This window comes from Rhinolophus sinicus, linkage group LG01 (genome assembly GCF_036562045.2).
Source record: "Rhinolophus sinicus isolate RSC01 linkage group LG01, ASM3656204v1, whole genome shotgun sequence".
NCBI lineage: Eukaryota > Metazoa > Chordata > Mammalia > Chiroptera > Rhinolophidae > Rhinolophus > Rhinolophus sinicus.
This window is the reverse complement of record NC_133751.1, coordinates 208,047,940-208,064,722: the sequence shown is the minus strand read 5'-3', so window position 1 is coordinate 208,064,722 and position 16,783 is coordinate 208,047,940. Positions and strand designations below refer to the sequence as shown.

Below are 16,783 nucleotides of genomic sequence, written 5' to 3'. Positions count from 1 at the left end.
AACCAGTTGGAGACAACAATAAAATGAAATTACAAGCAGTTTTACTAATTACTGAACCGAGATGTCAGACCCTAAAGAGAGTCTTGGGGAAGAGGATGAGCGTGCGATAGTTATTCATGGTCGGGGTCTCAGTGCGGGACGTACAGGAAAGCGACAGCGCATGGGAACACGGGGCAGTGTTTGGAAAGAAGATTAGCTAAGTAAGTACTCGGTTTTCACAGTTGATTTTTAAAAATCCCCAAACTGGGAGGAAAGATACACCTTTGAGTAGGTTGGGGAGCTGGAGGCCTGGCGCCGTAGAGCAGTGTGCTCAGCGCCCTGCTCAGTACCCTCTGGGCTGTCCGCGTGCCATTGGGATGTGCGACCCAACAGACTAACACAAAACCCTAGTGCATTCAGAGCTTCTCAGACACCCACCACGGCCCGTCTACGTCGTCTTTGCCAGTAATTAATAGAAAAGGTCAATACAAGTAGATAGTCTTGATGACAGAAAACTCCAGACTTCTGTATGACGAGAGTCTCACATATTGTATTTCCCTGTTTCCGTACTTGGCGCCCTTGGACTTCCCCTGTCATTTCTGGAGGCTGGTGGATGGAGTTGAGCATAAATCTCCCGCAGGTCTTCGACTTTGTTTTCTGTGTTGATTTATCACTTTCTTAGCCCACTCGACTCATTCTTTTTTGATTTCCCCCCACACGTATTCATTTAAACATGGAATCATGAACTGTTTTACCCACTAAAGAATATACGACCCCGCGGGCGTCCCTTAAAGAAGCAGAGCGGCAGCGGCGCCCGGCCGTGTGCCCGCGTGCTCACCACAGAGGCCTGTCAGGACACGTGCTGGTCATTCCTGGGCTGCAGAAATCTTCGTATGTACGTGTTCCTCAGTAACACGGTTCAGTTTTCTTCTTTGAACTGTATGTAAATGGAATCATACTGTATGTTTTATGATTTTTTTGGAAAACAAGACTACTTTGGAGCATGACCCATGTTGGTGCGTGCAGCTGAAGTTGACTGATTTCCATCGGGGTTCAGTAATCCGGTTTTTGAATTTTCACAGCTTACTCGCTTTCCTGTGGGTGGCGTGTGGCCTGTTTGCAGCTGGTGCTCCCCTCAAACGTAGCATTGTGAACGTGCTCTCGAGTGTTTTCTGGCACACATACGTGGGTCTTCCCAGGTCCTTCCCTGGGACGGGCCGCTGAGTCGAGGACGAGTGCTGTTTCGCTCTGTGGCAGGGCCAGGCTGTCACCCGGCCTGACGGCACCTTTCCCCAAACCCCAGCAGGCCCGTGTCAGATGCCTCGTGTTGGTCTGTCGAGTGAAACCGGATCTCACTGTGCTTGCCCCAGATTGCTGGTGACTTCGGGCATCTTGCTTTGGCCATTTGTATCTTCTGTGCTTCTGTGAAGCACTCATTGTTCTGCTGGGGTGTTCGTTTCATGTTTGGCTGATGTGTAGATTTGATATCTCTGTGTGTGTGCACGTATGTGCACACGTATGCATCTGTGCATTTCCTTCCAACAGCTGGATGCAGAGCTGGTTAGAGGTGTATGTTGCTTGTACAGATGTGTCTCTTGATGAGTACAGCTCCTTAATTTTAATGTTATTTATTAATCTTTTATTGTTGTTACTTTCTACAGCCTGTGCTCTTTATGTTTATCTGTGTGTTTATTTTATTTGCACACTATTTTTGGGGGGTCTTATTTCTTCAGCTGAAAGTAATATCCTTTAAAAGCTTAGTTAGAAGCTCCTGTCGCAGTAAATTCTCTCAGTTGTGGTTGGTCCGAAGGGCATTCTTTCACCTGCACTGTTGTCTGCAGTCACGGGGTAGACAGTTCGGGTGGACACTTGTTTTCCCAGCACTTTGAAAATATTATTGGTCCACTGAATTCCACTGTCACTGTTTAAAATTCCACATCCGTGTCTCCCTGCTGTGTTTCTCTAGGTTGTTTTACGATCTGTCTTAGTCATCTCAGCATTTCCACTTACCTGTCTTGGTATTTTTTTGGACTTCTTGAATCTGGAGATTAGTGTCTTTCAAAAATTCTGGGAAAATTTTTGCCTTTACTCTTTCTGTTTTTCCTTTTAACTTTTAATTTTGCTATAACTTCAGACTTACAGAAAAGCTGCAAGAACAGTACAAAGAATCACAGTATACATTTGTACAAATTATTTTTTCAGGACCATCTGGAGGTTAGTGGTCGTGATGAGGCCCTTCCCCCAAGTAATCCAGTCGGTGTCACCAGAAATCCGGGCAGTCGTTGTCTCATCAGCCACACAGGAAGGACAGGGATCAAAATCAGACAATTACCGGTGATGCAACAGTGTTATCTAATCACAGGCCTAATTTGTATTCTGCCAGTTGCCCTCAGGCTGCCTGGTATCTCGGGGTAAGATCCTGGGTCCTCATGGCGTTCGGTGGTCATGTCCCCGCGTCTCCTCGTCTCTGGGAGGCCTCCTGGTCTCTGTTTCCTGACAGGGACGTTTGGAGGAGTACGGGCAGTTGTTTGGTGAAACGCCCCTCAGCCGGGATGTTCTGGTGCCCCTCCCTCGCAGTTAGCTCCCAGGATGCCTTTGGGGTGGAGCCCACAGTGCCCTGTGTTTGCAGTGCATCACGTCTGGGGCCCCGTGTCCACTTGGCCGGTTTCTGGGGACGCTGACCCGGCCACTGGGTTAAGACGGTGCTGCCAGTCTTCCCTGTCTGAGTAACCAGTGCCCTCCGGGGCGCTGCCCTGCTTCTCCCTGGTGCTGACCCCAGTCCAGCCCCCACTGGTCGTTCTTGTCTGAGTCCGTTGTTGGGATGATGGTTGCCAAGCGGTGATTTTCTAGTGCTGTCATTCTTACTACACTCAGTGTCGGCTTTCCACGGCAAAGAACTCTCCTTTCTTCCTTGTTTATTTTGCTTATTTCTTAATTTAATTTATTTACATGCGTTTGGACTCATGGATTCTTATTTTATCCCTGGGTTATAATCCTCTGTGATCATTATCTGTCTCGGTGCCTTTGTTTCCCTGCACCTTCATGCTGGCTCCTCGGGCAGGGCCCCCTCTCCGCTCTCTCTGGTACAAGAAGATGGTCTGGACCCTCCCTGAGCCCCCCCCCCCCCCCCCCGAGTCCGGTGTTTCTCCGAGGAAGCCCGTTCCTGTTTTAGGAACTGGCTTATAGAAGGCAATTCTGTGTGCTCACCGCTTCTAGGCCCTTCCGGCAGGCAGAGCTAGGAGGTGGATGTGTGTGCATGCACACGCACACGCACACGCACGCACCACGTGCCCCTTCTGCTTTGTTTCCGTTTATACACACGTAGAGTCCATGAGCTCACAACCCCTCCTCCAGTCGCATCCAGCGTCACCAGGTCCGTGAGCTGCTCTTCCTCTTGCTCACGTTTGTTACTCCCTCCTCCGACGATGAGAAACTTAGTAATATGTTTACTTATTGCTCAATTCCAGAATGCTCGAAATAAATTGTTGGTCTACGCCTCTGTGAGAAAGAAACCCACTGCCCAGAGCCCCACGGTTGCTTAGGCGTGTAGTCCAGGGGAGTCCGAATACTGGGTCCCAAAGCCACCAGGCCGCTCTTCCCTCCCCACCCCACTGTGGTTGTTTATCCATTAAGTGTGGCTGGGTCATCTGCTCCTGTTGGTATTTCATTTTAGAGTTTTTTCTGTCCTTAGAATTTTTTTACTTTATTTTCATTTTTCGAGTGTGTGAGACAGGAGTGCGGTTCTAAGCCAGAACTGGGCTCAGCAAGATGGTGTCCCCATCCGGCCGCCTGCTGTGCCTACGTCCGTCACCCCCGGCCCATGTCCATCACCCCCGCCCTGTGTCCATCACCCCCGTCCCGTGTCCGTCACCCCTGGCCCATGTCCGTCACCCCTGGCCCATATCCGTCACCCCCACCCTGTGTCCATCACCCCGGTCCCGTGTCCGTCGCTCCCGCCCCGTGTCCGTCACCCCCGTCCCGTGTCCATCACCCCCGTCCCGTGTCCGTCACCCCCGTCCCGTGTCCGTCACCCCCGTCCCGTGTCCATCACCCCCGTCCCGTGTCCGTCACCCCCGTCCCGTGTCCGTCACCCCCGTCCCGTGTCCATCACCCCCGTCCCGTGTCCATCACCCCCATCCCGTGTCCATCACCCCCGTCCCGTGTCCATCACCCCCGCCCCGTGTCCATCACTCCCGTCCCGTGTCCGTCACCCTGGCTCTGAGTTGCCCTCTGGATCCCTGGTGAGCGCATACACTCCACTTTACCTTCTTCCCCGCAGAGCGGGAACTTTCTAGAGTCAGTTGTCCTGCACGTGGCCTTGTCACTTGGAGCCTGTCCTGGAAGCCGCTTCCACCCCTCCAGCAGCGGTGCCTTCTCCACAGTCCACACCCCCGGGATCCTTGGCCTTGTTCCTACGACTCCCAGACACCTGGTGGTGGTGGTGGTGGTGGGTTACAGCGTTGCCCTGACAAGCCGTGCTCATGGGCAACTTCGGGGCACATCCTGTTGCTGAAAGTGGCATCTGTCAAACCATGAGCAGATAAATGATTTGGGCAGATTTTGCCAGATCTTCCTGTGTCAGGCATTCCCTGGCCATTTGCACTCCCACCATCAGTGCACGACGTGCCTGCCCACACGTCTCAGAGCAGAGAGATTGCCCGTTTGCAGTCTGATAGACAGGGAATGCTAGCCCAGTATAAGGGCCGTTGCTCCATCTTTATGCCTTCAGCCTGTTTTCCTCTAAGGATTTTGGTTTTTGTTCCCACAATTTTTAGGAGGCTTCTTCACACATAAGGAACATTAGCTTTTATCTTTGACATATATTACCAATATTTTCTCCCAGTTTGTCAGTTGTTTTTTGAATTCATTACAGGCTCAGAGAGGTGGCGTCCCGCACCCTGCCACACCTCTGTCCATCCTCCCGTGTCCACCCAGCCTCATCCATGACCCCCTGAGTTGACTTCTTTTGCCATGTAAACCCCCACCCTGCCATGGTTCATACATATCAATTTCTTTCCTTTGTAACTACATCTAGGTCTAAGTTGATGACAGGGACAAAGTCTCCCTGTGCCAGGCCTTGTCCGCTTCTGGCGCTTGCGTGGTTTCCTTCCTTGCAGGTAGGGCCTGATCCACGTGGAGTTGATTCTTGTGTGTGTGTGACTTTGGATCTCACTTCCAAGTGGCCACCCAGCTGTGCCATCGCTACTGACTGAACAGCCACTCGTCCCCGTGATTGTCCTGTACTGGAGCCGCATTGCATGTGCGTCCAGGTGCCCCGGTGTCTGCCTGGTTGGGAGCCATTCCTACGCTGTCAGGCACGGGCCTCCTAGGACGTCTCAGTGTCTGGCCAGGCTCCCCGCGTCTCCTGAGTGCCTTGGTAGCCCTCACACATTTGTCTCGGTGTCTGTCTCCCGTTGGCCCTCCTTTCCCCCTGGAACCTGACAGACTCCCATTAGCTCCGTCCCCTGCCCTCGGCCTCCTCGCCGCTCACACTGCTCACGCCTGTCTTTCTCTGTTGCATTCTGGGTAATTTCCTTAGGACTGTTTTACTGCTGTTTTACCAATTCTCTCTTCAGCTCTATCTAATTGATCATTTAACTCATTCATTTAGTTTTAAATTTTAATTAATACATGTCTCATTTTTACAAGTTCTATTTGGATCATTTTCAAATGTGCCCGACCATTTTTGATACTAGCAGTAACAGCTAACACACACAATCTCATCTGCTCCTTCCATGTTCCTCTGGGGAAGGTTTGGGCTGTTACAGCCACTCTTTGGCAGATGAGAAACGGAGGCACAGAGAGGTTAAGGGGCCCAGGGTGGTGCAGCTACTGAGGGACGGTCCAGAGGAGTCACTTGTCTCCAGTGTGACCCTTAGATGACTGTTTGTTGCTTCAAGCCTGTTGTTGAGATGCGTTTTGTGCTCAGATCAGATTTTCCTGTAACGAAGTCTCTCTCCTGGCCTGACTCCCTCCCTGGGCTTTTCCTGCTTTGTGAGTTTCGATTGCGACTTTGTGCCCTGGGAACATCTGAGGGACGTCTTTCGGGGTGGGTCACATGCTCGTGCAGGAAGGATGTGCGTGTGTTTCTGCCAGGGGCCCGGGCAGCAGTGGCCTGGACATCTCTGCCCGGGACGTGTGTCGGGATGCGTTCGCCTTGGTGTCTGTCAGGTTCCGGGGGTCTCCTGGATTGTCCCCAGACCACTTCAGGGGACCGCTAGTTATGGATTCCCAGGGAGTCCACTTTCCTGACTTGCCTCCTTCCCGCCAGGGTCAAGTCCAGGCGTGGACGCGCCCCTCAGCGGGCTGCTCCCCAGCTGCCCCTCCCCAGCGAGCCGGGGCCCTTTAACAGTGACCCAGCGAGCTGCGGCCGAGGCAGGTGGTCTCAGGACAGCGTCAGGAGAAGTCTGGCCTCCGTGCCTGTGAGTTCCTGCCTTCTGAGGGGATTCCTCACTCCCAGCTCTGCTCTCATGGAGAAGAGTTTAAGAACTCGCCTGCCATGTTGTCAGACACCGAGGGCTTCTCTCACTGCTCATTGTCACCAGCACTGTACGTTGGCTTCCTTTTGAGGGCACATGTTTTCACAAGAAACAAACTCTGTACATGATTTCAGAGGAGAGTCTGGAAGACGTGGGGGCTCGGGGAGGCCGAGGGCCTGAGCGGCCATATCTGTTAAGAGACCTGGAAGCTAGGGATCATTTCTGTCATCGGTGTGATAGCTCTCAGAGCCTAGACCTTTACCTCAAACTGTTTGAACGGTCACACTCTGGTGTGAAGCACGGGCCGTGCCGAGCCACACAGCTCTGCGGTCTGGCCCTGAGCTTTCTAGCTTCCGGGAGGAGGACATGCCTGGTGTCACCACTGCACACACGGCCCGGAATGTCCCTGGTGAGTGGCCTCTTGGTCTCTGCTCCAAGCCGCTTATTCTTACGCTGCTGAAACGAGTCAATGGCTGCACCGCGATGGTGACATTAGCAGCCTCGTCAAGTACTTTCGTTGCTTCCCATGAAGCGTGTATTTGCAAATGTGAAATGTATTCAAGCTGCAGCCAGCCTCTGCTGCTAAGCGTGTGTGTGCGTGTGTGCGTGTGTGTGTGAGTGTGTGTATGTGTGTGTGTGTGTGTGAGAGAGAGAGGAAGGGATCAGCTAAGACGACAGAGCTTCTGATCGCCCCCCCTCATGGCCCCATGAGTGAACTGACTTCCTACCTCGAGCCACCCCCCCGTCCTGTCAGCCTCCAGCCCTCGAAGACCCCTGTGTGCCGGGCGAGGCCCCCAAAAATGTCTTCCCAGGATGCCCAGCCTGTGCGAGGGGCGCAGGGGACCCTGGAGCACTCACTAGCCGTCAGTGTCTCTCTCCTCACAGTTCGGAACTGGGAGGGGCTACAGAACTTCATTCTGTGACAAAGAAGCCTGGAAGGAGCCGGGTTTGCCCCAGGCCACCTGCTCACGTCAGCCCTGGCCCTTGGACCACAGTCCTGCCTGCCGTCTGCGGGCCTGTCTCTGCGTACAGGGTAGACCAATGACACCCCATTTCTGTTGTCGCTGCTGCAGGTGGAGTCGAGGGTCAGAGCCTCGAACTGCCCCAGGCCTCGTCCCACCTGCTGTCTGCGGCCTTCACAGAGGCCCAGGGGGACGCTTCCCTTTAGCTGGACACTCAGAAGGATGGTGTGCTGTCCTCTGCGCAGCCCGGAGGCTCATGGTTCTCAACAATACTGGGACCAGTTGGAGCTTTGCTTTAGGGTACAGGACGAGAGGGGACGCTTTTACTCCTGGGTTTTACTATGTGGCTTTGGCCCTCCTTCAGATAATTGAGGAAGAAATGGCCAAAAGTGAAGGCGTGCTTGTGTGCGTGTGCACGCGCGTGTGTGGTTCTGGCCCCTTGGTGACCACTGGTGGAGCCACACGTGCAGGGCTGTTTTCCACCAAGGGTGTGTGCGCTGCAGGAAGGTCAGCTGCGTGGTGCCATGTGGCCCCTTGGGGGGACGGACGGCAGGGTCTCCTAGCTGTGTGACAGCCCTGCTTGTGGGCCCCTCGTGGACCCCAGGAGCCCAGGGCAGAGGAGGTGGCGATGGTGCCGAGGTCACTTAGGGAACCAGTGCTGCAGCCGTGGTGAGGTCTCCCAGCACCACACCGCTCACTGCAGGTCTCACAGCCTGTGCCCAGGGCCGTGTCCCCGCTTGGCCCTCCCTCAAGGGGCCGTGCTCGAGGCCAGTGGTGACGCCACGTTGGTGCCTGGGTGCCTTGTGGTGGTGCCGCTTTTGTCTTACGGCTGAGACCCCTCCATCCAAGCTGGGAATGTCTGGTTGTGAATTTCGGGACTGGGTTTTTCGTTAACACTTTTGTTGAACAGTCTTCTCTGTCACTCGTTCCCCCCCCCCCCCCCATTACTTTAGTCCCCAAGGAAACCACGGGTCCATTGCTCTGGGGGACTGTGCTTAGTCCTTTCTGAGCTCTCCTCGTCAGGGAGACTAAAAATGCAGGTAAAATATGCTTTTTAAACGTTGGTTTAAAACAGAAACAAGTCGTTCTGTGCGAAGCAGCCCCCGTGTGTGACTCTCCCGCCCTGAGGTGATTCCTGAGGCTTCCGGTCTGACACAGCCCTCGGTGTTCAGGGCCACTTTATTTTTGAATCTGTCGTTTTCAACTTGCTGGCAACACTCAGCCTTTTCATTTCATGGTGCTCAGGAGGAAAAGCGAGGTGGTGTGTCTGTGGACCTAGACAGTGGACGCAGGCATGGCACGTGACGCGCTGCCCGCCACCGTGGTCCACGCTGGCTGCCTGGAGCTGTGCTGCATGGCGAGTGCCCGCGCTGCAACATGGCACAAAGCCAGTGTGCGCTGCCTCAGTGGGCATTTTTACTCACAGGCCATGAAGGCTGCCAGGTGCCCAGGAGTGCGGGAACTCTGGATGGGCCAGGTGCTGCCAAACTCTGGTCACCAGGCTGCCTAGTGGCTGCCCGCTCTCTGAGACTCGTTTCTTTGCGAAATGGACTAGCACGCTCGGCCTGGCAAAAAGTACGAGCCAGGCAGTTCATGCCAGGCCCGGGTGGTTTTGTAAACGTAGGTAAACAGCGTCGGCACGTGTGGCACAGATGAGTGCGGGTGGCTTTGTGATGCGGCCTGATGACACTCGTTCTGTCTCGGTGGCTGTGTGAGTGAGCGCGGGTGTCAGCACTGGTGGCTGCCACCTTGGCCTGGGCCCTGAGCCTGTCATGTGGCCCTGCCCAGACTCAGCTTCCTGGTGAGAGGCAGCGGCAGGGCGCCAACCTGCAGGTCACATACCAGCAGGGCCCGGGGCAAGCAGCACTTCTGGTCCAGTGCCCTCAGATGCGCCCTGGGCACCAGAGGGCCTGTCGCGGGCACTGGTTTCTCCTCTCTGTGTTTACAGGAGACGTACCCCCCGCCCCCCTGAAAGAGAGCCTGGTCTCAGGTGGGATTGCCTGTGGCAGCGCCCTGCCCCCACCCAAGCCCTGGGTCCCCAGCGCTTCCTTGGGCTTCTTCCAGACTGGAGCCGTGCAAGAGGCCTCTTGGCCCGTGGTGGCCGACCTGGGGACCTGGGAACGTGTAGGCTCAGGAGCTGCTGCGCTCAAGCCTGAGCGCCCAGGAAGAGAGGGCCATCGCCTGGGGCATTTGGTGACACAGGTCCCGGGGCTTTCTAGGAGGCGTGCAGTTCTCCGGTTTCCGGGAGCTGCCCAGGGGCTTCCCAGGCAGCCCTCTGTGTCGCTTACGAAGGTGCAGCTGTGGTCTCCATCCTTGTCCAGACACAGCTTGGACTTTTACTGAATTCAGATGGCAAAGTGAAAGCTGCAGTAGGTGGGGGTGCAAAGCAAGGGTGCGCCTATGGCCACGCCCACTAACATTGCTTGAACCTGGGTCGTCCAGGTCTGCAGGGAGGGCTGCTTTGGGAGAGAATGGGAACTGGGCGGGGAGGCCTGGGCCGGCTGCTTGGCAGCCACGGCGGGGGCGGGATCCAGCCCACCCCACGGGTCCAGGCCCATGATTGAGGTCGACCCTGATGCTCAGACAGGCCTGCAGAGCTCGTGAGGGCAGAGGGTCTGTTTACTTACTTGCCTTCCTGAGCTTCCTCTTTCCATCCAATTGCCCCAGACAGAAAGCTCCCTGAGCAGGACCCGCACAGTTGTTGCCCCACCGGTGACGTCTGAATAGCATCGCATGAAGTCCCAGACAGCCGTGGGCATCCACTGAGCGGTGAGAGGCTGCTGGCACAGGTTAAACTCAGGGTTACTTTCCTCAGTGTCCAGTGGCCGTGGCCGTGGCCACCCTGCAGTAGGGCAGCCGTGATTCCGGTGTCAGGGCACAGGGGCGGGGTGACGGCATTTCCTCTTGTGTGTGTTTAGAGAAAGCTGTGTTCTTCAGGGGTCCCGTCTTTGCAGCAGTGACCCCGGCCCGCCTCCCCTGCTGGCTTACACTGACGCTTGTCGCCGCTCCCTTAGCCCTGTCATCACCAGATCAACACAGTAAGGAAAGGACAGGACAGCTGTTCACATAGGGAAAATAGTAACGGCCAGGACCTTTTCCGGAAGCCCCTGCCCATCACCCACAGGTCCCGCCAGCTGCCCCGCCCTCTGACCCCATCCTCACGCACATTTTCTCACCTGCTCTGTGGCATCAGGGGCCAGGTCCTTGCTTTGTCTCTGGGACCTCTGGCCGCTCATCTCCTTTCAAGTCACACCTGAAATAGCTCCTCCCCAGCAGTTGTCTGTGGGACGTGATACAGCGAAGACAATGAAATCTAGAATCCTGAGTTTGAGAGCCCGCCGTCCTGGAGGCCCCGACCAGGCCTGCGGGAGACGGGAAACAGCTATGCATGTGGGACAGACCAGACACCGGGGCCACTGGCCATCGGGTTTTCTGCCGATTGTGCCGGCCTTGTCGCTTCTGTATATTAATAAGAAACGCTTTAAATTCTCACTTCCTCTTGGGCAGAACGGTTCTCTTGCCGCTGAGTCATTGCCCCGGCCCCCGAGTGGGAGAGACTGCCTGTGATCAGTGGTTCGGTTTCTGCCCTCACGAAGCCCCCTATGGGCCGGGCTGTCAGATGGCCACCTCCACCGTGGGGCCGGATTCTTCTTGACCAGGCTGATGGCCACTCCAGGTGACTGTGGAGAAACTCTGGGGTCCTGGTACCCTCGTGGGTGGAGATGCAGCTGGCAGCTGGAGGGCAGTTTCAGGAGCATGAGCTTGAGGGGGCTGCTCAGGCCACTGCCGGCCGCTCGTGGCCGGTGTGTGCGGTCAGCGTGTGCTCCTAGCAGCAGTGCTCACAGCCTCCCCAATGAGCCGAGGGGAGGGCGGGCGCCTGCCCCGGAGAAGGCGCCAGGGCTCCCGGAACACTCTCCCAGGGTGCGCCCGTCAGGTGCTGTGACAGCCTTCTCCCCTTCACGTCCCGTGCTGGCAGGGCTTCCTGGCTGGCCTGTCATTCGATCCCTCCACAGCGCAGCGTGTGGTCACTTTCCTGCACGTCTTGGAGGCTGAGCCTCTTTCAGCTGCGGGAGCTTAACTTCAGGCCACAAGCTGTCTGTTCTTTTCTAACATTTTAGCGTGGTCCCTGAGGAAGGGATTTGGAACGGGACCTTTAAATAAGGTCTCTTGCCGAGGGCTTCGGCTCTGGGTGCTGTGAGCATGGGCCGTTGGTGCGGCTGCTGGCCTGTGTTTGGTTTGGTGAGCGTTCCTGCACCGGTATAAACAGCAGCGTCCTGGACGCTCGCTGGGCGTCCTGAGCAGAGAGTCTGGAGATCCCGTTATCATCTGCTTGTTATGTAACGTGACAACATGGGTTGAAATGGAAACCAGATGTCAGGGCAGGCGGTGGAGTTCTTCACTGCTGAGTGCTGTGCCCCAGGGGATCGGTGCTGGGGGCTCCTGGGAGCTCCCCCGAAGCCGAGGCTGAAGGTAAAGTACAGACTCTGATTAACACTTTCCAGGTCTGCTCTATTACGTGGCTGCGAGTGTCCCTCTGAGGGACCTGGTGCTTTCCTACCTGGTATCAACGTACAGCCGTTAAACTCGCTGCGGACGAGTTACCGTTCTGCGCACCCATCGTGGCCTCCATGTGCTTAGAGGCTTTGGGGACCCGCGTCTGGGCACTGAGGGGTGGTGTCCTGGCAGGGAGGTGACCTCCTGCCACATGTACAGATTCGGGGGAGATCGCTGCCTGCAGATAGTGACTCCCGGGGGCTGTGGGGACTCGGCAGCTCGCTCCTGGGACACCGTGCTGTGCCTGGGTATGCCGCCAACGCAGATCTTTGCCCTTCTGAAATATGCAGAAGGAGCTCACCTAGGTCAGAAGCGTGGCCCCTCCCTCACTGGAAGCCACACCTGGCCAGGGACAGCGGTCACGTATTTCACTCTTGTCAAAACACCACAAATACTTCCGTTATTGTTGCTTTCTTTTGGTAGCTGTGCTTCCAGAAGGATCTGCAGATTCCATCCTTCGCTAAGACGACCCCCTGGAAACAGAAACCTAGGAGTCTCGGCTGTGATCTCTCCCACCTGGGCTGTTCTACAGCCTCATGGGACTGTTCAGTTCTATCAGGAAGACCTGTGCTAAATACCACGCAGGGTAGACTGTCACCTGTGTCCCAGGGAACCAGCCCAGTGAGGCAGACAGGATCTGTGCTCCTTCTGCTCCCCAGCAGACACCCCCTCTGGCTCTCCTGTCGTTGTCTGTAGAATGACAGTATTCTCGGAGTGCTTTCTGGGTGCTGGGCCTGTGCTAAATGCATCCATGGTTTCTCACGTAATCCTCAAAACACAACTGTACAGGTAAGTCCTATCATCACCTGCATTTTACCAGTGAGGAGATGGAGGCCCAAAGAGGGTGAGACTTGCCCACAGTCGTCTCCCAGCTGGGGGAGCTGCTGGGGTCCTGCCCAGGCACTTGGGGGCTTGGCTGTCTTCAGCCCCTCCCGGCTCATGTTGTGTGGCCTTTCGCCTCCAGTGGATGAGGGGCCTTTGCTGCTGGGCCGTGTTTCCAGGGTCATGTGGACGTCAGAGCGAGGGCAGAAATCCTGATGGTGACAAAGTGTGATGCTGTAGAAATGTGTGTGACAATTCCTGAATCTGTGTCCTGGGGAGAAACATAAAACACACAGGCATCCTTACTCCATGTCCCTTGTTCTGTGAGAGAACTTGCACCCCACCCCTTCTGGTGGAGTTTGGCAGGTGAGGCGTGGCCGTCAGAAAACGATCCGAGTAAGCAGGACTTCCAGGTCGTTCTCCCGGGCAGGAGCTGCCCTTGTGCTATTTAGAACAGCTGCTTAGAATCCGTGGTGAGTCGTGAGGGGCTATGAGCTCCGTGTTTTCCAGGGGACAGTGGGAGCTGCTGAAATGATGTGGCGGACACGGCCTGCTGACCACTAGGCCCCCAGTACTCTGGCTGCCCGGCCGCTGCCCTGCAGGCCCCTCTCACTCCGTCCCCACAGTGGCCCCTGGCTGTTGGCATGGCTTGGCCTCTGGCTCTGCGGTGCTTTGTTTCTAAATATAACCCCTTTGTCATGTTTATCAAATCAGTCCGTGTTTCCTTGAGGGTCTTGACCACCTGCATCCCCCGCCTGTCCCATGGCTGCACCCAGGGTCCTTCTGCTCCTTTGTGTCATGTTTCCAGACCCTTCCGGGCACCTGAGGCCAAAAGAAAGCGAAGCAGCAGGGGCCTGAAAGGCTCATTCGACAGCTCAGCCCTTGGAGGGTCCTGGGTGTTCAAGGCCAGTGGACGAACTTGGGGTGACAGACAGTGCTGCTCCCTGGCCTGTGGCCCCCGGGGCTCCTGTCATGCCAGGCTTGTAACATCCCCATGCATTGCAGAAGCCCTTCCAGAAGGTTCTCACTGAATAGTCCCTGCCAGGCATGGGGCTGGTGGGAAGTGAGGCTGGGGTCACCTGGCCGACATCTGGGTCCTGCCTTAGCTCTTACTGCCCCCCCCACCCCCCCCCGCATCATCACACAAGACCAGGCAGGCGTGTGGCTGGGCTGTGCCCGAGGGCCTGCTGTCAGCCGGGCATATGGGGGCACTTGGGGGCACGGGACTCTGCCCCAGGCAGCGGGTCTCATGTGTCCTATGGCTTCTCAGTGAAGAGCGTCTTCTCCGATTGATGTTGTGGCCATGAAGGCTGTGAACTGGAGCATGGGCAGCGCTGCGCTCACCTGACGACTGGCAGGCTGAGTGGGGGCCCAGACGTGTGTCCACACGGGATCGCTTGGCTTGGGCCAGGTGTGAGCCAAACACCGGCCTCGGCAGGTGAGGCTCAGCCCCGGGCCTGGCCGGGTGGCCTCTGAGGCCCTGTGTATGTCAGGACGTCCACGTCCTTGCAGTCTGGGCTGTGGTCCCAGGTCTGCAACCCACATGGGGCGGTAGCCCCGGGATTCACTGCAAGACCTGAACTTTTCCCACTTCTAAGTGCATGAAGCATGAGAAATGATAGGAAAACAGCAGAAATCAGAGATTTATGCAGAAAAGTGACTTCCCAGGGAAGAGCTCAGGTGCTTTTAAGCCCAGATCCATCGTCAATTTACAGAAGCAAGACTGGCTTGCTGTTTGCAGTATTCTCTGAGGTCTTGAATCAACAAGTAATTATTTAGATAGAATGATTCTCACCTGGTAAGCCAGGCAGCCTAGAACACTAAGGATAATTTCAACTGTGGGGAGCTTGCTGTAACATTGGGGTTACCCCCATGTGGAGACAGAGCCAGCAGTGCAGTTTCTAGGCTCTCGGCCTCACGTGGAAAGGTGCTCACTCGGGTAGTAAATGGCCATCAGCTGTGGCTAGTTGGCCGTCAGCTGTAACCAGTGAACTATTGGCCACTAATATAACTGCTGTGGCTACGCTAGCAGCAAATGGGGGCCTAGCAAGAAGATGGTGGCTGAGCCTGCAAGCGCAGATTGCAGTTAGCACAGCGGATTGCAGTTAGCACGGCGGATTGCAGTTAGCAAGGGGTCGGTTGGCAGGCAGAAAAGTGGATAGCAGGTCGCACGTCGTGTGAATCCAGCCTCCAGTGAGACTATAGTGGGTGTGACTCCCCTACCTATGGCTCCGTGGCTGTTCCTTTTTGGCCTCACCATATCCTGCGTTCTTATGTGGGGAGCGGGACCAGAGACCCCGCATGACTCCCTACATGACACATGGCGCAGCGAGCAGGGTACGGTGCCGGCCAAAGCTCTCCAAAGGGCAGTGGAGCAGTTTGTGTGTGTGAACACTCAGTCTCAGGAAGACCAGGAGGAGCAGCTGCTGGAGAGCTGGACCCCCGTGGAGGGGTGGGAAGATGTAGACAGTTCTACAACCAGCATAGGCCAGAGAAAGTGAAGGTCGTTGCGGCCCTGCGGGCTGGGAAGTGCTTGCTGAGGCAGCCTGGATGCGGGACTTGTAGTCCAGGGAGAAAAGCTTGCTGAGTCCTTGGTGGGAGATGAGGGTGAGGTCAGGGTCATCCCTCTCCCCCAGGACAGCCCTGGCAAATGACTGTGGACTATGGGGAATTGCCTTCTATCCCTAATTTAATGGACCGCTTGACTGTTTGCTTGGGAACATACCACCATGTAGTGGAACTGGCGGATGTTTGCTTTTGTGTCTTGACCAGCCGCCATCGAGAATATGTAAGCACCTTGATTGTGAGTCGCTGCTGTTCCAGCAGGGTACCCTGAGAGGCACAGAGAGAGTGGCAGTGCCCTGAGAGCCCTGGCTGAGCCCAGGAAGACAGGTGGTACCCTAAGAAGCCCAGGAAGTCTGGCTGTGCCCAGAAGTACTGGTGGTGCCCTGAGAAACCCTGGCTGTGTCCAGAGAGCCTAGCTGTGTCCAGGATATTGCATTCATCTCAAGGCTCCTTGCACAGGGCCCCTCGCGGAAGACGCTTGTCGTGTAGATTGTGAGGCGAGACCCTGTACGGATGGAGTGTGGGGGTAGAGCCAGGAGTGCAGTTTCCAGGCTCTCGGCCTCACGTGGAAAGGTGCTCACTCGGGTAGTAAATGGCCATCAACTGTGATTGGATGGCCATCAGCTGTGGCTAGTTGGCCATCAGCTGTAACCAGTGAGCCATTGGCCACTAATATAACTACTGTGGCTATGCTAGCAGCAAATGGGGGCTGGCAAGAAGCTGGTGGCTGAGCTAGCAAGCGCGGATTGCAGTTAGCACAGCGGATTATAACTAGCGAGGAGAGTCGAGGAGAGTCGGTCGGTTGGCAGCAAAGTGGACAGCAGGTCGCACGTCATATGAACCCAGCCTCCAGTGAGACTATATGGTATGACTCCCCTACCTATGGCTCCGTGGGTGTTCCTTTTTGGCCTCTCCACATCCTGCGTTCTTATGTGGGGAGTGGGAGCAGAGACCCCCAAGGCCGCCCCGCACGACACTAGCCTACAGGTAGGTCTGGCTATCTGGGGCTACTTCCCCAAGAGTGTCTTATCAAAGGCATAAGGGCAAACTTGATGACGGTTATCACTCCACAGGGAGTGCCCCAGCCTGCCAGTAGAAAAAAAGACCTTCCCCAACCCATTTTATTTTTTAATCAGAATGCTGTTTGGGTTGCTACCCACACTAAGCAAGGCTTCCATGTGACCGTCCAGAGAACTCTTAAAGAGGAATTCCACAACCTTAAAATGAACCACCTGAAATTAAAGAACAAAACTGTTCTCATGCAAAGACAGCAATAGCAATACAAAAGGTGTCAGTTTAGTGATATAGTTTTGCTCATAATGACATAAATCTGGGTTCCATTGTCCATGCCCACATAGTAAGGAGGGGGGTACATGAGCTCCACCTTGCAGATGGAGAGTCCCGTGTCCATGGCTGTCAGCC

The 16,783-nt window shown here is 55.6% G+C and overlaps 1 protein-coding gene and 1 long non-coding RNA gene across 7 annotated transcripts in view; one reads left to right on the top strand and one right to left on the bottom strand.

Moving 5' to 3' along the window:
* The window catches only part of HDAC4 (histone deacetylase 4), a 288,740-nt gene that overhangs the window by 62,132 nt on the left and 209,825 nt on the right, over window positions 1–16,783 (top strand). The window contains exon 1 of one of the 5 annotated variants that reach the window (XM_019711705.2): window positions 3,559–3,565. The exons of the other annotated variants lie outside the window; for them this stretch is intronic. The gene's annotated coding sequence lies outside the window, so the exon portion shown is untranslated. Of the gene's footprint in view, window positions 1–3,558; window positions 3,566–16,783 lie in introns of those variants that run through there. 5 annotated transcript variants of the gene reach the window in all.
* Window positions 9,002–10,735, bottom strand: LOC141567713 (uncharacterized). 2 transcript variants are annotated; one of them, XR_012490537.1, is made up of 3 exons: window positions 10,597–10,735; window positions 10,048–10,197; window positions 9,002–9,127 (listed from the first exon to the last, which is right to left on the bottom strand). It is a non-coding gene; the product is annotated as an uncharacterized LOC141567713 (long non-coding RNA). The 2 variants fall into 2 exon arrangements; XR_012490536.1 differs by having other exon boundaries at window positions 10,048–10,262; window positions 10,597–10,710.